Here is a 25,143-nt window from a genome sequence, read left to right as displayed (position 1 = left end):
GTGTGTCAAACTTGGCATAATTTCGCCATTGTGATTTGGCGCCATGGTAATATGGCTATAAGTGTTTCAATGTATGTTCAGTGTGTTCAGTCAATGTATGTTGAGTGTGTTCAGCCAATGTATGTTGAGTGTGTTCAGTCAATGTATGTTCAGTGTGTTCAATCAATGTATGTTCAGTGAGTTCAGTCAATGTATGTTTCATGCGTAAGATATTGCATACCATATTGAGTGCATATTTTTTCACACTTGACAAATTAATTCCATTGAATTAGTAGATAATATGGTTTATGGGCACCCAGTAGGAACTCATGGTATGTGTTTTTTTTTTGTTTTAGGTTGGGGATAAGCAAGGGCCCCCGGGAGAGGAGACACAATGATGACGATGTATGGCACAGCTCTATATGCAACCATCTCGCACCACTGACATAGAGACATTTAATTTTTAAAGAAAACATCTTGACCGGGATTGCTCACTCAGCGTCAGATTAACAGATCTTGTCGTATAGCCCAATGGGCCAGGACGAGGCTTAGATGATCATACCGTAGTTTTGATACACTACTGCATTTAATTAGCAGAGCGATGATGGAGGGGGTATGAGAAGTTATATTCTTATCTACGGCACCCCGATATACGAGTGAAGGTTCAGGGAATTTTGAGGTCCAAGTAAAACAAATTTAATCTCTGACATTTCAGCAAATTTTAACCCAATTGTGACGAAGCTAAATTTTTTCGATATAATATAGATATTAGCAAATTTAACTACACGATAATATTTTATTGATCAACGTATAAAAATTTAATTTTTCGTATTTGCCCTCATCATTTTTTTGGAAAGTTCAAACTATTTTTTTGCTGATTATTTTATATATCTTAATTGAATTTTAAATAGAAATTGATAATTTATAATTATTTTGGAAAACTTCGTTCAAACACTCTGTAACAACAAATATACAAAAATCAACGAAGTATAAGAAACAACATACATACATATATATGAATACATTCACACAAACTTTGACAATAACATTAAAATATCGAAGCGGAATAAATATTCATCTTCAATGATTTCATTTTCATTAACGATGACAAAAAGACTAATTCCCTTGATAATTTAACTGGAAATAATATTAGGCGGAAAAAAGTGTCCCGATGAAATAATTTTGCTTGTCGCTTTGAGTTTTGTTGTTATGAAAAATAAATCCCCAAATCTAATTGAAAATAATGAGTCGCGTATCATCATTAAATTAAGTAGCGTAGACTTAATAGAAGATTATGACCACCCTTCTAATTCTCTCAAAAATGAGTGTAATTTATCCTGGCTATTTTTTTTTCATCCTTAATGCAAAATGACACGAGAAAGCAAGGAAAAAAATGATATTTTATTTATAAATTATGTTCTGATGAAGAGTCTTAAGTTACAATGGCGATGCAAATGGCATCCAAATTGGAAAGTTTCTACAGCGGAGAGAAAGGAAATATCTTTCTTTTCCCTCCATGCTTCATATTTAATGACGTGTAGTTGATTTTCGAGCAAAAATGAAATGCAGTTGTGTCAAAAATGTCAGGGTTGAATCCGTGAAGCAGAAATGTATAAATGGACACATCGGTTTCTTTTGGTGCTAATTAATAGTAAATAGCTGGAATAAAATAAAAACATTATTTTTTTTTCATTTGACTGGTTCTGAATATTATTAGTGTTTACACTGATTACTGTATTTTTTTTGTTCCGATTATAAATTTATGGTGCATGGAATGCAGTGGGAAACCCTCACTGAAGCATTGCAGCAGTTAAAAAAAGAAATGGCCTCTAAATATTTTTTCTCTGTTTGGGTGGTACCCCCCCCCCTCCCCACACACACACACTCTAATTCATCTTTATCAAGCTGCCATCTCTCGAAATGGCAAACCGTCATGAGTAATGACGGTGGCTGTGCTGATTTCAAGGTATGTATAGTGTTAAAGGTTTTCCAAAAATATTATTCTATTATAATAAAATTTTTATCGCCCGAGAATTTTTAGATTTCAGTCCATTATTTGGCAATGCTGCTCTCAAAAGCAACACATGGTTTTCTTATATTTTTCAAATGCAGACGTTGCAAATTTTCAGCCTGTTTCGGCATTGATACCACTAAGCAACTCCTAAACATTTAGTTTTTAATTGTGAACTGTTCATGAAATGTCTATAATAGCCAGCAGAATGGCTCAAAACTACACGTCTTCTATTTGATGACAAGCCAAACAAGAATGATTTTGAGCTCTTTGATTTCGGAGGGAAATATAATTCGTGTAGGGGACATATCGCTGTGCGTAATGGAAGCACTTTTTTAGCTTTTTTCTTTCTATATTGCTGTGCATTCTTCAACACAATCATCGAAAAGTAAGATAGTAAACATTAAATACCATTTTTAAACTATTCTATTCTACGCAAATCATATAAATACAGTGTGTGACAATGTTTTTTGTCATGTTATAGCATTCAGGGTACCTCATTTGCTCTAAATGATCCCTGAATTTCTTTTTCCTCTAAACATTTCAATGCTTGACAAATACCCTTTAATTAACTCAATTAAAGGATTAGTTTTTTAGATAAACGCATTAATATCTTTGTTCAACGATCCACGGTGTATAATGGACACCAAGTGGTGTCAACAATTTTTTTTTTTTTTTTTTTGTAAAAGCACAAAATTCATAAAAATTATGCTACAGCTTTACAAAAATTAATAGTCAAAACGAGAAAAAACCCCGGTTTACATTATTTTAAGAAGAAGAATAAATACTTCATTTATTTATATATTCGTTTATTTATAGTGATTGGCATTTTATGCTAGTATTTATTTCGACCAGACAGTTGGAAATTGAAAAGACATTTATCCTCAAACATTCTGAATTCAAAGTGTGGGATATTAGAATAACCTGAAGTGTCAATTTTTGTTACGATCGTTACACCATTGAAATCACGAAATGTTTGATCTCGAAGCATTTGAATCAGGACAAAAAAGTCGCCACACATTGACGGGGAGTTACAGTACCATCAGGAGCGTATTCGGAGCGATGTGTCCGGATGGGCGACTAATTGTGTGGGTCCATAGAATCGTATAATATTTTAAGGCACAGTAAGTCTATTATCCTCCCGGGAGGGACGATCATCTCACCGTCACCCCCCCCCCCCTACATCCACTAAGACATTCGGTATAATTTTATGCTACTCATATTTTGGGTATCGCTGGTCTGTGACGATTATTAAATGCCATTTCTATAAACATCATATTTCACCATCTTTATATTTGCGTGGTCTCGAAACTTTTGCAATTCTGGAAAAATAATTCCTTTCAGGTTCTATCATCGACTACCAAGTTAATATGTCCGATTAGGAAAAAAAAATATTTTTCCCATCGTTCTTCATGCAGCAGATCAACCAAAGATGGTGTATCCGTACAAATTTCGTACCCTCCCAACTCTTTCAGGTCTTATTAATCACTTCTATTTTGAAATGCAAGCATTGCATCTTCGAAAAATTTCTTCCTACGGCATAATCGCATATTTGCATAATCAAAGAATCTCGAATTGAAAAAAAAAAAGAAGAATTTTTCACATAATAATGTAGATAGACATAGTAAAACATCAGTTTTGGATTTTATTTTAACAGCAAAAAAATAAAAAATATCCGTAAATCCGAAGTCCTTAGAGCATAGGTCCGTTGAATGCAGGATTCACTGCATTGCGACAAACGGACAGAAAACAAAAGCCGAATCATAACAGAAAAGTTCCTAAAAGTTGTTTTCTATGCTATGTGCCTTTTTACCTTGAAAAATCATATTGATGGAGGTATTCAGTTCACACGGATTTTTTTATGGTAGATATTTTTGACGTCCTGATACGTAAGAGGATATTTGCTCCGCGTACTCTAGTATATACAACCCTTGTGTCTATGCCTCAAAATTTTTCAAACGGACTCATTTATATATATATATATATATATATACTTACAATATAAAATAGTACTATTTTTCCCCGAGTTAGAACATTTTGTCCCCGGAGCCATAAATCTATGAAGTAAACTGCGATATATTTATTCATTTCATGCAATATTCATTCCTACAGCTGTTCTAAATTCCTACAAACAGGAGATGTTATGGCTATTTCGATATCTTAGATGAAAATAGTATATTTATTTTGATCGTCTTAGTTCTGTATGATCTTACCAAAAAGTCTGAAATTGTTTCATATACTATGAAATAAATAATTTATAAAACTTATGAAAAATAGACAAATATATGACTATTTCAAGATATAAACTGGAATTACTTTGAAATTGTAATACGTAGATTCTGTAGACATATTAAAATTCTATGAAATAAGAAACAAGTTGTAATATTAAAATATCGATTGGAGTGGATGCAAGGAAATGCACGAGACTTTTGAAATACGCTACTAACAATATAACTCTAAATTTCAAGCAGTTGAATAGGAGGAATTAAAATATTTATGTATGTAATAAAATACTACAAATAATAATACAAAAATAATAAAATACAAGAAAATGATGAAATTATAATACAAGAAAAAATTATGAAATGTAAGAGAAAATATTAAAAAAAATAAAAATACTATAAGGAAATAATGAAACAAAATTACAAGAAAACAATAACATTAAAACAAAACTAGAATATAATATATGGAATCTATCATTTGTTCAACTTTCTTCATAAATAAATAAGTAAAATTAGGAAATATATTACTTTGATTATACTTTACATACATGAATCTGATGGAATTACAACTGGTCAGCAATTTTTACCGTTTATTTCTTCATAGCATGTGTGAAGTTCTTTTCAGCCTAATTTTACAGGAGCTAAATTCAAATATGAATATAAAAAATCTCCGTCACACATTTTTTTCTGTATGCTTGATGGTAATTTTTTGAAATACACATACACTGTGAAAACTTACACCTCTTGAAAATGCAGAAAAATGATACATTCTTAATAACAAATTATAATATACGGTCAATTCGAGATAACTCGAACTCCGATGACTGGAATATCTTACAGCCCCAGGATTAAAAAATTTGAACAAAAAGTGAATATTTTGTGTTTTATTGACCTAAAGCAATACAAAACAGAATCCGTACGATTTTGAAAAGCAGATCCCGAGTACTTAGCCGAGCTAGATATAAGTCACTAGACATTCAAGCTACCAAGCTATGAAAAACCTTGAAGCATTTTACATGCAATCCAATATCACATTTTTTACGAGTTGTTGTTTTAGCACTGAAGCACACCTTGTTTGCTTGCCTTGAGAAATCACCCAATGTTCATTCCATCAAATCTTGCTTGAAGTATTTCGTGTGGATGCCTCCCGTTTTGACCTTGTTTTCGGTGTTTTCCAAAGGATTCTAGATACAATCGTGTAACACTTCTTCTAAAATTGAGCAAATCCAGCCAATCTCCTGCACAAATTCTGTGCAGTTGCCAGACATTATTTATGGTCTGGTCCAAAATGTATGTCACCAAACAGAAGTACCATTTCTTTCGTCGAATAGACACCCTGTATTTGTTCACATTCTGATCAAATCGATCAACTCCACCCCATACTTTTATTATAAACTTTCATCATTCTAGGCTGTTGCACAGTGATATGGCTTTTCTTTGGTGATGAAAATCTACTAGTAGTCGTCATTGAAAAAGCATGCTTTCGGCTGTTTCATCCAATTTGTAGTCACATGCTCCTCTGACTATTTTTTTTTTTTCAAATTATTTTGTCTCATTAGAAAAGACACTTCTCTATTCGATTTTCTCTAACGGTACCTGTGCCTTTTATACTCATAGCTTTTAGTTTCTTCATTAGTTTGAGACTCGTTGAAAAGTTGTCAAAACACATGTGATAATTTAGGGGGTGTCGCTGGCGTATGATGTTAAAAAATTACACCACCAGATCTCCACCTCTTTCTAAAACAGAATCATCCGTCTTGCTATTTTTCCCTTGATGATATGGTGCAAACCATAAGACATATCCGGGAGTTTTACATCCAGGCCATATTTTAAAACCAAATCTTATTGGTTTGCCTCTGAGACATTGCTTGCACCTATGGTGTCCAAAATATTCGCACATGGATTCATCCACGCTGTAAAGTTCCTATGTAGGAGCACGCCTCAAATAGTTTTCACTCAGTTTTTCAATTAGGAGACGCAGTTTTGCATATTTCTCTTCCATATTTAAGTGATTAGTGTCGACAAAGCGCACGTAAGAACAAATGCGATCAAACCTGTCCCTTCGCATAGCACCTGCAATGAGCTCACAGTGTGAATCTGAACTGTTTTCCCGGCACATCATTCTACGTGGAACTTGAATGTATCCGCTAACAAGCAATATCCCAATAGTGTATTTCATTTCTTCAATTGTGACTCCTAAATTGCTATTATGTTGCATAGCGTACTGTTCAACGCAGTAACACCAAATACGAACCCAACGGCATAAAAAAATTGTTCGAAAAGTTGAGTAACAGTTAAATTTTTTTAACTGCAGTTCATCTAAACAAGGAGATACGTCTCTGTTCCATTCACCAAACACAGGGACAATGTCACGATGACGTCATTTTCTGTTAATTTTGTTAGTTCAAGCCTTCTTTACTGCCACATCGGGTAACTCCTCATCACTTTAATCTGAATCTGGTTACAACTTGCGCACAAACAGGCTTCCTGACAGATTACTTAGGGTGCCACTGCCATCTTCATCAGCAGAATCATCGTCTGTAATATGTCCAGCTGCAGTGTCAGGTGGTTCAATGTATATATCAACATGACTTAAGCCAGCTCCATCCTCATATCCTCATAACCCGGTTTTTCAACAGCAGTTAGTAAATCACATAGGCTTTTGGCATCTTTGGCAGAAAAATAAACTAAAATAAAGAAATATATAAGTATGTATTCAAAAATAAATACATGTATAATTTGTTTAGGGTACGTATAATCGACGCATACACCTGATAAAATTTGAATTGCGTCATGGTAAAAGGATAAACAAAAGCTATACCTTATTTGCCTAGCGTCCTACATCTAGGCCACCACATCTGTATACAATATTGTGAACGCCACGACACACATGCACGCTATTTGGCATTTGCCCATTACGTCTCTCTATTATTATAAAGTATATATATATTACCTGGAAGTGGCGCCATCGTAAGTTTCAATATTCTTCTTGCAATCCGAAGATACGATGGTCAAAACGGCATGTGCTACTCAAACGAAGCCGAAATCGGTCTGTCCATGGCCAAGAAAATTTATTAAAGGAAGCGTCATCTTCTGTTACTGTCTTAAATTCAAAGCATTATAATCGTATAACGAACCGTTCTACATTTAGGACGGTAGGCGTAAATGGGTGAAATTTAATGGGTTAAAAATATTGTCTTAAAAAAACCATTTTTAATTTTTGATAGTCTTGGGAGGGACATAAGTCCATATGCCGTCCTTTCCCTCTGCGTACACCTCTGAATATCCCAAATTTAATGCGAAGTGGTGGCAGCAAAGCATATAGCATAACTTATTTAGAGCATTAATCTACAAATATTGACTAAGCTCCATTTTTTTGAGTACAGGGTTGCATATAAACATAAAAAGCCTGTGTTTCTCTTTCATTTAAAGAAACGGGAAATCAAAATTTGCAATTACAGATAAAATCAATATTTACATTCCCGAAGTTTTGGATGATAAAAAATAGAAATATGATTTCTAAGAATCATTTCCCATGTATAACCTAAGTACGTAAATTCAAAATTAGATACCATATAACAAAAAAAACTAGAAGTGATGGCCTTTTTTTAAAGTCGCATCTGGAAAATCAGGACCCAAAAATTAATAAATAACAGCTAAATTTTTCCATGTTAGCAAAACCTGGTAGACTTGTGTTATCGAAAAAAGTAATGCTTAGATATTTTGTGTTTCTTCAAGAAAAAATTGACGAAATATTTCAAAATGTATTAAATTATTATTACATTTTAAACGCAAAATAAAGGGAGAAAATACAACAGTATATTTCGTTTTGAATTTTTGGATTGGTAATCATCCTTTCATACAATTTTTTTCGTTACCTATATAATGTAAAAAGTACATATATAAGAATGTATAGGAGATGAATGTTTGAAAATATAATTTAAAGTTGAAAAGTTCGAATTTTCTTCGAAATTTGCAGTGAAAACTCTCAATAAGCAAATCACGTTGAAATCCCAAAACTCGAAGGAAAAACTGTTTATTTGTGAAATATCTGAAGAAATATTTGAATTTTCCATGATATAAACAATTCTTCATTCGAAATACATAATAATTCGGGATATGTCTTTTTCCCCCTTTCTTCGAAATATCTTTACAAAAACGGGGATATACCAAAGGCATATTGCTATGTATACCCAATGTGAAAAATGCAAATTTCATCATAAAACTGAAATACGTGATCTGCAATGTAATTCATCATAGATTATAACTTTTGAAACGCTGGGAAATTTTACTTTCAAAGGCAAAGAAATTAACAAACTAGTTTTTGATTCAGAAGCTGATTCATAATTCCACAGGCATGTGTTTTGGCACGAAACTTCCTACGTGATGCCTGAGGGACAGCAAAATTCAATGCAAATATTTTCTAATTGGATTAACTCTTATGCAACATTCTTTATTATTGGCAATGAAGTATATACGTATGCGACGTGACGAAACTGACAAAGAAGTTTCAGAAATAATCAATTTAATAGCTAGAGGATAGATGAAGGCTAAAGCTCCGTGTTTACATTACGCGAGTTTTTCTGCTTAAACTTGACACATGCATATTTTTTTGCTTTATCTGTAGTCAAACTTTCTGCTGACAGATTTTTGCGTTCGTTCGTCTGCATTTTTCTTTTATTTTTGCTAAAATGGAAAAATTAAACTTCAAATTTATTTACTTACAACCTGACTTACAAAAATACCCCTCAGGCTGGTAAATGCACAGAGTTAAGATGAGTAAAAATTTGGAACGTGTGTGTGCTTTTATTCCCAAAAATGCAATTTTCTTTTTAGTTTAGCACAAAATTGTATGTGTATGTTCTTATCAATTTTGATTTCTCTCCTCCAAATATTATTCAATTGTGAAAGTTTAGTAAATTTTTTTTCCGTGTCTTCTCAGACGCCTTTTGTCCATTTATTCGAGAAGTTTTTCTTTGGTATCTTTCCACATGATTTCATAAAGTATTATTGGCTGACATGTCTCTAAGATCTGCGTATATTATATTCAATATGAAGGAAAAACGCCTTCGCATTTTACTTGTCAGATCGGATTGGGAAATGATGTATAACTTCAAATTTTATTTCATCTCGTAGGATATTGAATCTTTCTACTCTGAATCGATACATCTCTTTGATATTAAACTGTTATTTTTTGATTATTCTAAATACAAAAAATTATTAGTGATTATGTATAACTAGCTATAATACCGGGCACTGCCCGGGTTTTCTTCAATGAGGCTTTTTTGGATCACGTGATACCTCCCTCTCTTTTCCTTGAGGGACATACAAACCGTGTCCAAGTTAACCAATAAGGCGACCTGCGCGATTCATGAAATAAACAAATATAGATTTACACAGAAACGTAGAAATGAATATATATTTTTCTTTTTTTAATGGGCGCTAGGTATTTCCATCCCCCCCCCCCCCGAACTTCAAGTTATCCATCTGTCTGTTCCAGCTTCCAAAAATCCTTAGTTAAAGCTGTGGAATTTTTTCGATGCACTTTTCACGGGCTCATAACTAATTTTAAAATATCCTAACCCACATGAATTTATGCAAATAAATATCAAAAGAGACAATATGGAGACATTAATTTTCATACTTGAGAAGATATAAATGAAATCAGTGATATTGCTCGAATATTTAATCTCCTGGGCTTCGTATATCTCTAAGCGAACTGAATATTTCAAAAATCGAGAATTCAATACAATTTTTAAAATTATTGATGGGGCGGAAAATCCCACTAATTTCCGCATTTCTACAGTAAAATCGACAATTTTAGCACTGATTTCTATGAGGATCACCCTTTTACTGACTCTCAAAGCGATGCTGATGATGATTATGACGTCTATTCAAAAAGCCTCATTACTGAGAGTATATTGAAAATGTGGCAAACCATTATAAAGGCATAAACTATTATAAATATACTAACAGGATTAAAGAAGTGACAAACCGTTGTAAAGGCATATACACGTCTGAAACGCATTGCTAGGGAACCACGGTAACCAAAGTAAACGTTCGGAAAGTGATTGTTGAGGCCCAAAAACCATTGTTGCCGGACAGTTTTTTGCCCATTTGGGGCATTTGCCCTGGGCTGACGAAATTTTAAAGTAGCCTATCGTTCAAGTCGGTTCCAATTTGGTATATATGCAAAATTTGGCGACGATCGATCTAAAATGGTAGATTTGTATAGAGAACATACACACACACAGACAGACAGACAGAAAATCAATTTTACTTATATATATATACTAGGGGGGCTCTGCCCCCCTTCCGCCTTTGGCGGCCAACCCCCCCCCCCCCACTTCTCTCCCGGACATATCTTGTTTATTTCGTCCCACTTCATCAGCGTGCTATGGAAAAGGGGAAAGGGACGTGTGAAAGCACCAGCCTACTGAAGAAGCGAATTTTAATGAAAATAATAATAAAGCAACAAAAAACAAATGAGATTCATCAAGTATCCCCAGAAAACTTCCCCATGGGGGTCCCCAGATTCAATTCGCTGAATTTCAGTGGGGCCCCACACTGGATATATCTTGGGCTACCGCTGTGTTGCAAATTTTACAATGTTAAACCACGAAAATCAATGAGATACATTCAGGGGCACCGAATTACAACCTGCCAACATTTCCATGAAGCCCTGACCTGCAAGCTTGTCGGACACCCCCCCTGTGAGAATTTTTCATTTTTATCAATTTTACAACGAATGAAATCCAGGGCTCCACATCCAGTAGCGGGGACACAATACGCAGATTTTTAGTGGGGCCCCAGACTGGCTATATCTCGGGTTTCGGCTGTGGCAAATTCTACAACAGAAAAGAATGAGATTCATCCAGGGCCTCTAAAATCAAACCTGTAAACATGGGGCCCCCCAACTTGGAAGCTTGTCGGTCATCCCCCGGTGCGAGTGCCATGAAAAATTTTCATTTGTATTCGTTTTACCAACGAATAAAATCCAGGGCCCCAAAATGAAACCTGTAAACATGGGGCCCCCGACTTGGAAGCTTGTCGGTCATCCCCCGGTGCGAGTGCCATGAAAAATTTTCATTTGTATTCGTTTTACGAACGAATAAAATCCAGGGCCCCCAAACAATTACCCGGGACACCAATTCGCATACTTTTGGTGGGGCCCCAGACTGGCTTTATCTCGGGCTTCGGCTGTTGCAAATTCTACAACAGAAAATAATGAGATTCATCCAGGGCCCCCAAAATGAAACCTGTAAACATGGGGGCCCCCGACTTGGAAGCTTGTCGGTCATCCCCCGGAGCGAGTGCCATGAAAAATTTCCATTTGTATTCGTTTTACCAACGAATAAAATCCAGGGCCCCCAAAATGAAACCTGTAAACATAGGGCCCCCGACTTGGAAGCTTGTCGGTCATCCCCCGGAGCGAGTGCCATGAAAAATTTTCATTTGTATTCGTTTTACCAACGAATAAAATCCAGGGCCCCCAACCAATTACCCGGGACACCAATTCGCATACTTTTGGTGGGGCCCCGGACTGGCTTTATCTCGGGCTTCCGCTGTTGCGAATTCTACAACAGAAAAGAATGAGATTCGTCCAGGGCCCCAAAATGAAACCTGTAAACATGGGGCCCCCGACTTGGAAGCTTGTCGGTCATCCCCCGGTGCGAGTGCCATGAAAAATTTTCATTTGCATTCGTTTTACCAACAAATAAAATCCAGGGCACCCAAAATGAAACCTGTAAACATGGGGCCCCCGACTTGGAAGCTTGTCGGTCATCCCCCGGAGCGAGTGCCATGAAAAATTTTCATTTGTATTCGTTTTACCAACGAATAAAATCCAGGACCCCCCAACCAATTACCCGGGACACCAATTCGCATACTTTTGGTGGGGCCCCAGACTGGATATATCTTTTGCTTCCGCTATCGAAATTTTTCAACGTTAAAGCAGCAAGAAAACAATGAGATCCATCAAGGGCCCCTGGAAATGAAAACTTTTTACTTATACGTGAAATCTTCCCCGGGTACCCCGACCCTGTGTTGGGAGCACTGCTGTTGTGTGTGTATATTATACATATATATACCTCTCGGCATGGACCTCCCCCCCCCCCCACAAAGGAAGGGCTGACAGGGGCCACAACGATTCTTATCACTTTTTGATTTTTCACACTATAAATTAATCACAGAGGGGCCCCTGAAAAGCTGGTTTGGGGGCTCGAAATCTAAATTCCAGCCTAAGGGCTCTGCTGTAGGATGTAGGAGCCTCTTGGTACATGCACATAACATGGTCCCGATGGGTCAAATGGGTCCCGATATGTGAATATCGACCCAATATCGATATATGATATCATATCGATATATGAATGTGAATATCGATATATGAATGTGAATATCGATATATGAATGTGAATATCGATATATGAATCGAACCCACTTCCGTAACAGAGTTTCCGTCACTCAAAAATTTCACCCACTTCCGTCACTCGGTTGCTTAGCAACAGGCCCTTTTCGAGTTTGTTTGTGATTTTATATTATAGAATAGATAGATATATATAGATTCCCAGCTCATGTGGGTAAATATGGAAAAAATCGTCCATTAATTACTTTAATTCACATAAAAATAGGCTCAAACTTCAAACTAGGACGATGGATTCGATCGGTTATGTTGATTATGCTTAAAAATGTTGATAAATGGGAAACTAACATTGCAATGATGATAATAACTTCTACTTATTTATCCTAAGTAACAGCCCCGATGTTTTTGCCCTAAAAAATCGTGAAAAACATGCTTTAAAAATAATAAAACAAAGTTCTCGTGAAAAATCGGTTATTTTTGAATGTCGAAAGAAAAAGTGTAGATCAAAATCATATGTAAATTGTTTTCTCGACTTTTTTTCTCTCTCTCGTTTGGATTTCAACAAAAATAACACATTTTTCTAATAAACGAGTGATAATTCCTAAATCGGTTAGGAATACTGGATTTATGGCCCCCACAAGAGGGAGGCTGACAGAGCTCCTGCTTGGGGGCCCAAGAGTATTCTTTATATTTTTTGTTTTTCACAAGAAATTCACTATTGAGAGGCCCACGAAGAATCTGATCGGAATTCCTGGTTGAGCCATTTAGCGAGTGCCACGAGTCAATAAAACATTATATAAAATGATGTAATAAATACAGATGATTGATAACAGTTATAAAATGCTTAACAAATGATGGACAACAGTAACAGTATGCAATACCGATTACACAAATAAGATGTAAAGCACAGGCACACATAACGTGATATTAAATAATTCTTTGTGCTGCTTTATATTAATATAAAAAAGATAAAATATTATTTTAAAAATAACATAAATTGAAAAATAAATGACGGTTCTCCCATGTGCCAACAGACAATAAATTATTTTTGTAGACCTACTGGAAGGACACCTTAGTCATTTGGGGTTACACAGTGAATGTTCCTAATCTATGTATTCATGTTTTTTTTTCTGTTTTTGTCTTTTGTTTCCGATTGTATTTGGAGTGTTATTGCGAGGGAAAAAACATTTTTAGAAGTAATCAGTTTAAAAACTTCATATTTTAGGATGAAAGCTCCAGCATTAAACGTTTTCTGTAAGCACCGATCGTTAAAATACTATGGTTTTCACAGCCTATTATATTACAGCTGAATACAGCTGAAAAAAAAAAATTCTGAGCAAATATTAATTTATATGTCTTCGAAAACTTTACTTGAATGGATAGTTATATTGAACGACAGATGGTTCTTCGGGAAATGAATATAAGAAGAAATATTATTCTGCTTCGTACATAAAAAAATAAAATGAATAAAATATTATTTTTTTCAGGTCTATTCATCTATTTTATGGTATAACAGCTTATCGTCGTAAAATAATAAAAGGAAAGGCTTCTCGTTTATTGATGACTAGCTATAATACCCGGCGCTGCACGGGTTTTCTTTAATAAGGGTTTTCGGATCATTTGATATCTCCTTCTTTCTTTGAGGGACATGCAAACCGTGTCTAAGTTAACAATATGGCGACTTGCTGCGCGACTCATGAAAGAAACAAATTTAGATTTAAAGAAACATAGAAATATATATATTTTCCCTCTTTTTTTTCTGGGCGCAAGGTATTTTGATCCCCCCCCTCCTCCCTGAACTTCAAGTTATCTATTTCTGCCTGTTTTAGCTTCCAAAAATGCTTAATTAAAGTTGTGGAATTTTTTTCGATGTACTTTTTACGGGCCCATAAATTTTAAAATACAAATACAAATACAACGCCACAACAGGCAAAATGTCCAACTAGGTGGCTGAGAAAAAGATGTCCATAAAAATATGGATGTCATATATTTCAAAAATACAGCAACCCCATTAAAAATGCAATTACAAAAATTATAAACAAATATATACACATGACAAAATATTATACAATGCCCATAAAGAATACTTATGGTTGTCTGATTCTAAGTATGGATAGCTTCTCGATTTACCCCAACATGTTTATCGTATTTCTTTTTGAAAGTGTCAATTGTGTTACAATTTACTACCTCCGGGTGTAAGCTATTCCATTTATTAACAACCCTATTAGAGAAAAATTCACTGCGACACCATAACCTTGCATTGTCCCTCACCAATCGATACTGGTGTCCCCTTGTAAAAAGCAGTCAATTGGCGGTGAACTAAAAGTTCATGGTCCATCCTATTCATCCCATTGAAAATTTTGAACACTTCGATCATATCTCCTCGACACCTGCGTTCATCCAATGTGAACATATTCAAAAAATGAAGTCTCTCTTCATAACTCAAGCCCTGTGTGCCAAGGTATGGTGGTAGGTAGGTATGGTATGGCTATGTAGGTATTATAAATACATATATAAATATATATACATATATTAAGAATAAAATAATAGCGTAATATATTTCAATAAAGTTGTCGATGCAATTCACATTATACAAATCTCTAAATTACAGTCATCATCTAACAATAATGAATTTCTACAAGTCTAAAGCACGTTGTTTCGTCCTCGCGTTGTGCCTTCCCCACTAATGTCATCTAGTTTTCAACACGAACACTTAAAGGTCACAGTGGGTCTCATTGAAGACTTGGGAGAGCTCACGTAAACTATTTTTCCTCGGCACTAATTCAAATTGCAAACATATAAAGGATGCCTCAATGATCATAAACAACTTGTTTATATGGTAAATAAAAAAAGTCACCAAGTCATTATAACCCACATGAGGGAATTTATGCAGATGAATATCAAAAGACAATACGAAGAACTTAATTTTCATGCTTGTGAAGATATAAATAAAATGTTTAAATCAATGTTATTGCATGGATATCCAACTCGAAAGTAGGTCCGGCTAATTACTTCATATTTAATCTCCTGGGTATCTTTAACCGAACTCAATATTTCAAAAATCGAGAAGTCAATACAATTTTTAAAATTATTGATGTGACAGAAAGCACCACCAAATTTCCGCATTTCTACAGTTAAATCGGCAATTTTAACCCTGATTTCTATGAGAATCACCCTTTTCCTCAGCTTCAAAGCGATGCTGATCATGATTCTGACGTCTATTTAAAACGCCTCATTACTGGGAGTATTGAAAAAGTCGCAAACCATTAAAAAGGCATAAACTATTATACATATACATATGCTAACAGGATTAGAGAAGTGATAAACCATTGTAAAAGCATAAAACACGTCTGAAACGCATTGCTAGGGAGGTAGATTTGCAACGATGTAGTTTTATTTTGTTTTTGACTCTGTTATCGGTTTTGGAGCGGCTAACTCGAAAGTGCTTTCACACATAACGAACCATAACGAAGTAAACGTTCGGAAAGTGATTGCTGAGACCAAAAACCATTGTTGCCAGACAGTTTTTTGCCCATTTGGGGCACTTGCCCTGCTCTGACGAAATTTTAAAGTAGCCTATCGTTCAAGTCTGGTCCCATTTGGTATATATGCAAAATGTGACCACGATCAATCTAAAAATGTAGATTTGTATAGAGAACACGCACGCACGCACACACACACACACACAGAAAATCAATTTTATATATATAGATATCAAGTCGGATGGCGTAATAAGAATAATGAATCAAAATTATAAACGTCCTAATTAACTAATCAAAGTTCTCTCAATTGAAACGTTCTCTCATTGAAAAAAAATACACTATGTTGATGCACATAACATGATGGTGCATGATTTGGTGCTTTTTTTCCCATGGTTTCTAATCAATTTCTAATTTAAACAAAAGATTTATTATAAGCCAAAAAATTATGACAATTTATATATTATTTTGGCCCTGATTATATGCAACAATGGTTATATGAAGTATTGTGTTTACTTAATTAATTGTGCTATTAATTTGTTATATCCAAACGGTTATATCAAGTATTGTGTCGAGTAAACACAAAAACATAGTATTGCTTAGTATTTACTCGGTAGTGAATAGAATCATTTGGTAGCTAAGGGTGAAATAAAGAACCAAATTAATTGAAGTGCGTCATCTTTATAACGAAAACCAAGGCTTGATAGCCAATATTAAAAAAAAAACCCGTATAATAAACACATAAACGAGAATGCTTACCGAAAAAAAAAATGCAACTACCATCAACACGACAAAATAACTCTTTCAATTGTCATAGAACTGCTACTAATTAGTAATATCTTCTAAGAATGTATTGCAAAGTATCGTATGAAATGTTCTAATTTTTTCCCCCGTTTATGTTTTGCGAAGTTATTACGTTTAATGATCTCCATTGTTTTCAGGGAGAATAACTCTTCTACGCTTCCAAACCTAATTAAATGCAGTAGAACCAAATGCAGTAAGCAAGATTCGACGAATAATCAAAAAATATTTTTTTGTTTTATATCGTGTTTTCAGAGCTCCATTATTTTAATAATGTTTTTTGAATCATTTGTTTCCTTCATTAAAAAATAAAGTTGGAGAGTTTTACATAGCGATATATATATATATATATATATGTATTTGAGTAGACATATAATCTAGTTGAGTGAATTAAAAACAATTTACAAAATTTACAAGTCCAAATATCAAACCAATATCAGCGCCAAAGGCAGCTGGAATATATAGTGTGATAAAAAAAATACACTCATGTGCAAAATTAGGAGAATTATCACATTTTGTCGAATTTCTGAAAAACTAGTGGACAGATTTTAATGAAATTCGGAACGAATACACAGTTATAACAGAGAAAGAGATAACACATACAAAAGTCATAGTACGTAAGCATGCTTGTCAGTAAAGCTCACCATTGCAGGAATGTCGAAAATCCACGTTGCGATATCGAACCGAAAATGAGTCTGACATGGGGTGTGGTCCCCTCTCACAGGCAGGGAGCTCACACAGCACAACGGCATATTGGACATAAGGCAGTTGAGGAGTCCCTGAGGCAATCGTTCCCACTCCTGCTGCAACGCAGTTTCCAGTTCCGGGATGGATTCTGAGTGGGATGGCGAGATGCAATTGCCATCCCAAGAGTGTCCCAGACATGTTCTATACGGTTTAGGTCAGGAGATCTGGCTGGCCGAATATCCTCACTTTGCAGATAATCGATGACCAGGTGAGCCCGATGTAGACGAGCGTTGTCGTCCCTGAGCAGGAACCGAGGGCCAACTGCGCCCCTTAAAAGTCGAACATAGGGCTCTAAGATCTCCTCCCTATACATCCTAGCAGTCACGGACCCTCTGCCAAAGGCATGGAGGAGTGTGCGGCCGTCCCACATGATGCCTGCCCAGACCATTACACCTCCACCACCATAGTGGTCCATGTCCCTGATGTGGCAGGGATGGTATCGGGTACCAGGCTCATTACAGAGTGTATGTTGAGAATCAGGGGGTCCAGGCTTAATTTCGATTCAACTGTGAAGAGCACGGTATTCCACTGAAGTCTGGTCCAAGGCTGATGTTGTCTGCAGCGGATTTTCTGGCATAAAGCCCTCTCTCATGAAGCCTTCGAGTAACAGTAAACCGTGAACTTGAGTTCCAGTGGCAGCATGCAGCTCACGTGGGAGCTGTGATGCTGTAGCAGTCCTGTGGCGCCGCGCTGAAAGTGTCAAATAACGATCCTCATTGGTCATCGTGGCTCTTCGACGACATTGTCCAGGTCTTCTCGATATGGATCCAGTGTCCTGAAACTGTTTCTCAGACAACACTGGGCGTAACATCGAGTTCTGTATCCAGCTGCACTTGTGATTGTCCTGCCTCCAATCTATTCTATATCTCATTCCGTTATCTATACATCGTGGGAAACGCCGAAAAAATAGCCAAAAAATATAGTCTCTAGTTCAGGGGCTGAACAACCTCCTGCTCGCGGCCAGCTGCAGCTCGACAAGTTTCCCAGTAATAAGTTTAAGTTCTCACAACACGATGAATACCTAGTATGACCATATTTTCTTTAGAAAAATATGGGATATATATATATATATATATATATATATATATATATCCAAAAGAAGAAATGTCAAATGCGAGCCAAGTTGCCATTTATAGCCGAAAAATGTATCAAAGGTAAGTAACGTTGTAATTTGCAGCTGAAGAATTTATCAAATGTAAGTAAAGTTGCTGTTGAACACAAGATGCTCAACAAGCCTTAAGGCAGCGAAGCCTAAAGAAGAAACCCCTCTTTTTTGCTTAAATACGCTCCCAGTTCCGCAAAACGATCGACGAGTACTGTGTGGGAGATTTCTTGATCAATCATTGTGTGTTATTGATCAAGTTGGCCAGATTGCCGGATTGCCCTAAATCTATATTTATAATTCGAAGTTCATGATATTGTTGTATGGATGATTTGTGAAGCCACTAATCAATTTACTTTTGTTGCTTTTGTCGGTAGCAGCTCTATGCTTATTATGTAATAAAACTCCCAGGCACATCACTTCGGGAACAATTCGATATCACTGAGCGATATGAAGTGGGGTATGTCTGGTCCTTCAATGTTCAATGCCGTTTTCTGCCGGAAAGATATGAAAAAGCTAAATAAAATAATTTACAGCCTTAATGTTTTCAAACTTGCCAAATATCGCTGAAGTAACTGAAAATTCGTCACCCACGGAAAATGATTGGTACTGTAAGTAAAAATGTAATGAACAAAAAAAACGTATATGTTTGACAAATATAGGAGATGAACATGTTTATACGAACATAATTATGATAATTAGAATAAGAATTGTAATATTACGGTTTATAAGTAATGAAAATAAGCTGTCACATAAAATTAGCATGGTCTGAAAATAGTATAAGAATTGATAGTTACAAAATACATTTTAAAGGTCACCCTCATTAGAGTATCCTCCAATAACGATATACTAAAATAATATAAGAAATACTTTTTATTTATTACCTAAATTCCCGGTGTTTCTTCTCTTTTTGTGCTTCACTTCCTTCCTTTTTTGCTACAAGTAAAAAACAACGGATATAATGCGGGAAAAAATCGCACAATTAGACGGAAAATGGTGGAAAACAGCCCCTTTGTTTTAAGAGAAAACAACAGGAATATTTGGGTGGAAAATAAAACAAAAAAGTTCAATATCTGTTTCTTATTTCATTGTAACTTTTTTTTTTTTTAATGCTCCAGTGATAACGATAGCTCTATAATGGTAAAGGCTAACATACATGGGAAGAAAAATAGTAGAAAGTTGGTGAAGATGGTACTCCACAAATTTCTATACCATGCAATAGAATCGTTTTATCTCGTGTTATTTGAGAAAAAAAAAAAAATTCCGCTCCACAGAACAAAGGTTGGAATTTTACTCTTTACATGAAAAAGAAGTGTGTTTTCTCGGTTCTATATTCGAAATAAAATAACATTTCTTATGCATTTATTTTTATTTTTCCTTCCCGCGTGTTATTTCAATCCTGAATCTGAATCCTTACTAAAAGCAAAGAGTGCAGTTTTTTTCCAATGCAGAAAATACCGACTTATCTAGTGCCGTATATAATTTCTGTCTTTCTAATGTTGCATTATTAGCAAATTACACTCTTCAGTATATATATATATATGTATATATGTTGAAGCCAAAGCCTGAAGTTGGCCGCTTCGTGAAGTGGCCAGTCCAGTTGACTCGGCCAATGTCCGAAATTTAGGCTTTGCCGACACTTCGCGAAGTGGTGCAACTTCGAGCTATGAAAATAAGGTATATACATATTTTCACACCTAATGCCACTTCTGAAATAATCTCTCTCAACTTTCCTTTTCTACAGACTATATTGTTTGAGATACTCTAGATTTCGAAAGTCGGATATACTGTATAACTTGAGATCTATAAAAAGCATGCACAGCAAGCACAATAGTATGATGAATATCAAAATTGGGATTAAAATACTAATTCGTGTTTTTTTTTCTTGGCATTATAAATAATCGCATATAACACAATTAATTTTTTTCCTGATCTTTTCATCAATTTAGGTACTCAATTCCATATGCTAAGTAAATATCTACAGTATTTCCAATTTCGTCTCGAACAATTGAGTTTATTAAGGCGAATTAGAGGAAATAACTTTGATTCAAATGCAGCAGTTACCGTAAATGTGATGAATTCGATTATTATGCATAATAGTCAATTATTATGCACAATAGCCAACAGCCGGTTATTATGCCTATTTACCGACTATTCTGCTAAGTTTGAATTTTTTTTACATATATAATATAATATATTCTCATATCTTGTGAATTTATCGCATTGACAGTCCTATGCGGTATTGGTAAATATAAGAAAGATTGCAAGAATGATAATTTTTATGGTTTTTTTTTCTTTTCTTTCATTTTAAAAGAGCATAGATACAAACGTTTCACAACTATTGGAAAAAATCCAAATAAAAAAAACACAAAATATACAAAAAATAAAAGAAATATACAAAAAATAAAAGAAATATACAAAAAATAAAAGAAATATACAAAAAAGAAAAGAAATATACAAAAAAGAAAAGAAATATACAAAAAAGAAAAGAAATATACAAAAAAGAAAAGAAATATACAAAAAAGAAAAGAAATATACAAAAAAGAAAAGAAATATACAAAAAAGAAAAGAAATATACAAAAAAGAAAAGAAATATACAAAAAAGAAAAAGATATATATTATCAATAAAATATACAAAGAAAATAAACGATACAAGAATTTTTATATACAAAAGAAAAAACAGTACAAAAATACAGAAATAATACAAAAAATAGACATTAAACATACACACAAAACACATTATGTGGCCACCGATGGAAAGTCCTACCAGGAAACCCAAAAACCCAACGAAGTAATTTGTTTTGCCAGTACCATATAAAAAGTATCAAAATTATGTGTATACTATTATTGTATTATAATTACTAAGTGTGTTATTTCTAGTGTATGAGTTGTATCTGCATTAGTTGTATTATTCTGTGTTCTTCCTACAGTATCAATCGCGGTCACAGGACAAAGTTCTTCCCTTTACATACTTGTTACGCTTCAAGTGAACAAGTCATGATGAGTGGGTCTGTCGGGACCTCTGGGCACTACGTCGTCAAGAGTCCAGAACAATAGAATAACATTTTTCTAGCCTATCTGAAGATCACCTGATATTTGGAAGAGAACATTTGCCAAATCAATAAACTATGAGCGAATGAGAAGACTTATTAGTTATGGTACTGAAGAGCTCCACAATCTTAATAGCAAGAAATAAGGTGAAAATGGTTGGACTTGACCTACGTAGACAAAATGAAGGCGTTGTCTACGTTGGACTGCCATCGTGAATGCCACAAAATCGCAGAGACCCTATGATCTGCGCCCTCTACTGGACAGAATGACCGGTCAAGAGCTCAACGAATATCTGATCGTAAGAGATGGACGGTTTTTACAAATTGTCATAATATCAAATTAACGATTTAATCTGGTGCTTATACTAAGATATTATAAGATTTCTATATCTACGCTATAAATTCTCGAGTGAATTTCAAAAATTCACTTATTTTTATTGTACTGAATCTTTATAATTGAGCAGATCTCGAGAATCCAGACTGTAAATCTTTGTTAAAATTTGTAAATTTGTTGATAACTTCATCTTGTTACCATGTTGGTTTTGCAATTCAATATAGTTCCCAGATATACGCCCTTCCTTCCGGAACGCTGTGAAATGCATCTCTGAGATGTGAAGCGGGTGGTATCCGGTTCCTCAATGTCCAATGTATCATGTATGTGATACAGCTATTTTATGAATGCAGTATAATATAGTGCATCTATTTAATTTTTGCAGTGCACTTCTCACACATAAAGACAAAGCAAATAAACTGATTGGATGAGGAGAGGAGAGCTGATAATTTTTTCATATTTATCAAATTGACCGAAATCGATTGTAAGTCATGCATAATCCCACCGTCACCACAGTGGTGGTCGGCTGAATTTGGTTTTCCGTGGATTCCCAACTGCGAGGCACAAATGAGGGCCGATCTCCCCATTAAAAAGTCTCGCCCCAGAGAGCAACACGTTTACACCGGCATACTATTCAAAATTTACACTTCATGCATAGTTAGGAAAATTGATGGCAGATCTACACATAACAAACATACGGAAGGTTCACTACACGCACAAACACGTTCCAACATGTACCAATTTGTTATAAGTTCCGCAGAGGAATATGGACGAGGTGAATGTCTGGTTCAACAGTAGTAGTAGTAGTCATGCATAATCACCGATAAAATGGATTAATGTAATGAAATTCAACAAACTTATCGACACGATTGTTGCCCAAAATCAGGCCCGTCATTTAGTGGGGGGGGGGCATGGGGGGGACCTGGTGCTCGGTTCTATATTATATTATACTATACAAATATATATATATATATATATACATACATTGAGTAGATGTGGTTTGCCCCCCCCAACCCCCTTCCTGGAAAAAGTTGAAATGACGGCCCTGCCCAAAATAATGGTTGATTTGGGAGTAATTCAATTTCAAGATTTTGAAGTCCACTTAAGGATATTTGCAGTTTTCCAGTCTTAAAAAATTTAGCAGCTCCGATGAGATTATCGGGTTGTGCCACATGTGACACACTCAGTATTTTATATTCCATACCTATTGAAATACTAAAAAAAAATAATAATTCAGTGATTCCATTACTATCATTGGTGTCTCTGAGTTTCTTAATTCCATCGCATAATCATTGGCTCAGAAAAAAAAGATTCAACATATTCTAAAAATGTATTTCGAGCAGATTTTAATTCACCCTCTGGAATCAACACGCTGGCAGTATATTTCTTACAGCTTAATGATTTTCTGCAGTATCTGATGCTGGTTCAGCTGAAATCAAATCTGCCCAGAGAACGACTTTCACCGGAATTCCTTCAGCTGAATCATCAAAAGGAAATGAGTGCTATTACTCAATATCCTAACGCTGAGTGAGTGAGAATTTCGATAATATAGTATCTTCATAAAGATTATTTTTATTGAGTTTAATAATAAATGTGTTCCTTGACGTACGAATGTATAGAAAAATGAGTGTTTTGGAAACGCAGATTTTATTTGTTGCGTATTAGACAAACAACACCTTTGTCTACACACATATAAGGGTTATAAAACTGAATAACAAACTGCACTACATAATTTCCAGTAAATCAGTAATTTGATCGTTTGTACAACGTAAAGGCAAAGTGGTAAAAGTTTACTTACGTGCCTTTTGAGCGATATCCATTCATTTTCTTCTCGCGGCCTGATGTGTCAGTCTGATAGAAATTAATAATGCATGGTTCATTGTCCGTCTCCATAGTGCTGCGAAACAGTCAATTCTGGCACCTATAGAGCGGAATGCATCAACGCCGGTATCCGCATCACTCACGTTAGTGTATCGATTCAGCTATTGTTAGATGTATATTGCTCCAAATCAAGTCGTAATCTGACAATGGCATAGAGAGTACTCATTGTTAGTACCACTGGGAAATCAACGCGAACAATTTACTAATCATGATTTACATGATTCGAGGATTCGAATAGAATGAATATCGTACACAAATTCACCTGAATTTCAGATCCATCTGGTGAGGACAAACTGACTCGCAATAACCTGGGCTTGTGTAACGTGTGTCGTTGACAATAATGTCGACGCTATTGCTTGCGACCGAATTTACGTTGTAGAGTCAACGTAAACAAATGAGTAATAACTTTTGACAATGCGAATGGTATCTGCGTTCCAGCTGCAGTTCAGTGGTCAGCTATCACCGCATGGACGTTAAAAGCAAACCATCAGTTAGCTTGCATATCCGTGTGTGTGTGCAGTATATATATATAACGTATAATGCTACTCTGAAACACGTAATAAACCATTTCTAGGTAGTACGCATCACATCATTGCAAGGTGGCGTTACAGTGATGTTTAACTTGCAATAGTATTGATATTAATTTGCATATTTTCAATAGAAGCATATTTTCAATTTGATGAAAGACTTTGGATTATTTTTTTTTTGCAATTGAAATTGAAAATTCTATAGTCAATAACACAAATAAATTATTCTCTTACGAAAATGTGCACGCTCTATTTTTGAATTCTACGATTACCTCCTTTGAGAAACCAATAATTGGCCCTTAATAAGCTTATTATTTTTTTTTCATTATTTTTTTTTTTCAATTTCAAAGTCAAGAGATTTTTTTTTCGAACATTGAAGTAATTGAATGTGTAAAAGTCGCCATACTTTGTTTTTCTGTTTTTTGTTCAGTAACAAAATTAAAATTATAAATTTATGTTAGTGTGATATAAGCGATACAAGTATAAAAATGTTTTGCACACATATGCAAAAAGCTACGCTTTTAAATTTTAAATTAGGTGTAGTCGGTAATATATTCCTAATTTGTAAATTAAAAATTTAAATTAAATTATACGTTTGTTTATACAGGACAAAGAAATATTTTTGTCTGCATTACCATTTTTATTTCAAGT

The 25,143-nt window shown here is 35.0% G+C and overlaps 1 long non-coding RNA gene across 1 annotated transcript in view; it reads right to left on the bottom strand.

Annotated features, from left to right (window-relative positions):
- LOC149078985 (uncharacterized) overlaps nucleotides 1–24,105 on the bottom strand; it is a 65,892-nt gene extending 41,787 nt beyond the window's left edge. The window contains exons 1-2 of the long non-coding RNA XR_016193836.1: nucleotides 23,883–24,105; nucleotides 19,588–19,639 (exon numbers count right to left, since the gene is read on the bottom strand). This is a non-coding gene — a long non-coding RNA (uncharacterized LOC149078985). The remainder of the gene's footprint in view (nucleotides 1–19,587; nucleotides 19,640–23,882) is intronic.
- Nucleotides 24,106–25,143: the final 1,038 nt, after the last annotated feature.

The sequence above is a fragment of the Pholcus phalangioides genome, unplaced genomic scaffold, assembly GCF_987345545.1.
Source record: "Pholcus phalangioides strain wild (caught in Gottingen) unplaced genomic scaffold, Ppha-v1.0 ptg000013l_1, whole genome shotgun sequence".
In the NCBI taxonomy this organism is placed as follows: domain Eukaryota; kingdom Metazoa; phylum Arthropoda; class Arachnida; order Araneae; family Pholcidae; genus Pholcus; species Pholcus phalangioides.
The sequence above is the reverse complement of the archived record's forward strand: the minus strand, read 5'-3'. Positions and strand labels throughout refer to the sequence as shown.